Source organism: Scyliorhinus torazame, chromosome 3 (assembly GCF_047496885.1).
Source record: "Scyliorhinus torazame isolate Kashiwa2021f chromosome 3, sScyTor2.1, whole genome shotgun sequence".
Classification (NCBI taxonomy): domain Eukaryota; kingdom Metazoa; phylum Chordata; class Chondrichthyes; order Carcharhiniformes; family Scyliorhinidae; genus Scyliorhinus; species Scyliorhinus torazame.
Window position 1 is genome coordinate 204,670,036 of NC_092709.1, and position 1,712 is coordinate 204,671,747.

Genomic DNA, 1,712 nt, shown 5'->3' on the forward strand with positions numbered 1-1,712 from the left:
TCTCTTGGCTGCGGCTCTCACCAAGGAGAGACCTGCCCAACAGCAACATCAGAACAAGTAAGTCCAAGGTCACGCATGCTACGAGACAGACGCTCTTAGCTGTTATTCCAGACCAGTTCGACCCCCGCAGCCTCAGAACCGAACAACGGCCATTGTTCCTCTGACTGAGTGGGCGCCCGAAGCTAAGTATAGGCTTTAGCAGTAGTGATAGTTTAGTTTGTAGAGTTTTATGCATGAGTATATTGGACTATGTGTGTAAATAAATGAGCATTGAGTTTGAACTTATCGAGTCTTTGATCAGTATTCGGTTCTGAACCTTGTGGCGGTATCGAGAGATACCTGCCGACTCTAGAGCGAAACGTAATTAGAATTAAGGAAGGCGACCATATTGGCCGCCATCTTCAGAGCCAAATTAAGAGAAACACAATTAGCAACAAAGGGGTGATGCCAAGCTGGCATTTTTCCCATGGGGGTGCCCTGTGTGGGTGAGGGGAGGTATCTAAGGACCCCCTTATAGGTAAGTTGGGGATTTGGGGGTTCGAATGTCATGCCGGGGGGTCACGAGATCAGGGCGGCATTTAAAAATGGCTTCTCTCTCATGCACTTTCACAATCACCCACATACTGTCACACTGATACACTCTCTCTCACATACTCTCACACACTCTCACACACACACACACACGATCTCACACATACACACTCTCTCTCATACACACTCTCACACTCACGCACACACAGTCGCTCACACACACGCTCACACACACACTCTCACGAACATACTCTCTCACATACACGCTCACACACACACATACACTTACACGCTCACGCACACTCATGCACATTCATTCTCACACACACACGCTCATACACACATACACTATTTCATACACATGCTCTCACACACACATGCGCTTTTACACACATACACTCTCTCTCACACACACACACTTTCGCACACACTCTCACACACATGCTCACACACATACAGTCTCTCACATACATTCTCTCACACACATACTCTCACACATGTATGCTCGCACACATACCCACTCTCTCTCACACATACACTCACACACATACTCTCTCACACACACGCTCTCCCACACCCTCTCACACACACTCACACACACATACTCAGACACACGCACACTCTTTCACACACACTCTCTCACACACAGACCTTCGCACATACACTCAAACCTGGACCCTGGAACACCCCAGCAGTTGCGGGGAGGGGTGTCATGTGAGAGTACTTTTAAGAAATGGATGTTTAAGCAATGTACCTTTAAGAAATGCAGTGATGTCAGAGTGGAGCTTGGTTTTAGATCAGCCATTTTGCAGTTTTTAGTTTCAGTTTGAAAAGAGCTTGGGTATGTTCCTCGTTAGTATAGTGGTTAGTATCCCCGCCTGTCATGCGGGAGACCGGGGTTCAATCCCCCGACGGGGAGAGTTTCCCTTTGGATTTCGGCGGCAGCGGTGCGCAGGGGCCTTCTTGGAGGTGAGTAGTGTATTTAAAAAGCCTTACCTTTACAGGAGCAGCCCTTTGGATTTCGGCGGCAGCGGTGCGCAGGGGCCTTCTGGGAGGTGAGTACTTACTTTAAAAAGCCTTGCCTTTACAGGAGCAGCCCTTTGGATTTCGGCGGCAGCGGTGCGCAGGGCCCTTCTTGGAGGTGAGTAGTGTATTTAAAAAGCCTTACCTTTACAGGAGCA

General features: G+C 48.7%; 1 non-coding gene across 1 annotated transcript; it reads left to right on the forward strand.

The window, feature by feature from the left end:
• The first annotated feature begins 1,378 nt into the window (after nt 1-1,378).
• On the forward strand, nt 1,379-1,450 carry trnad-guc (transfer RNA aspartic acid (anticodon GUC)). The gene has a single exon. It is a non-coding gene; the product is annotated as a tRNA-Asp (tRNA).
• The last annotated feature ends 262 nt before the right edge of the window (nt 1,451-1,712 follow it).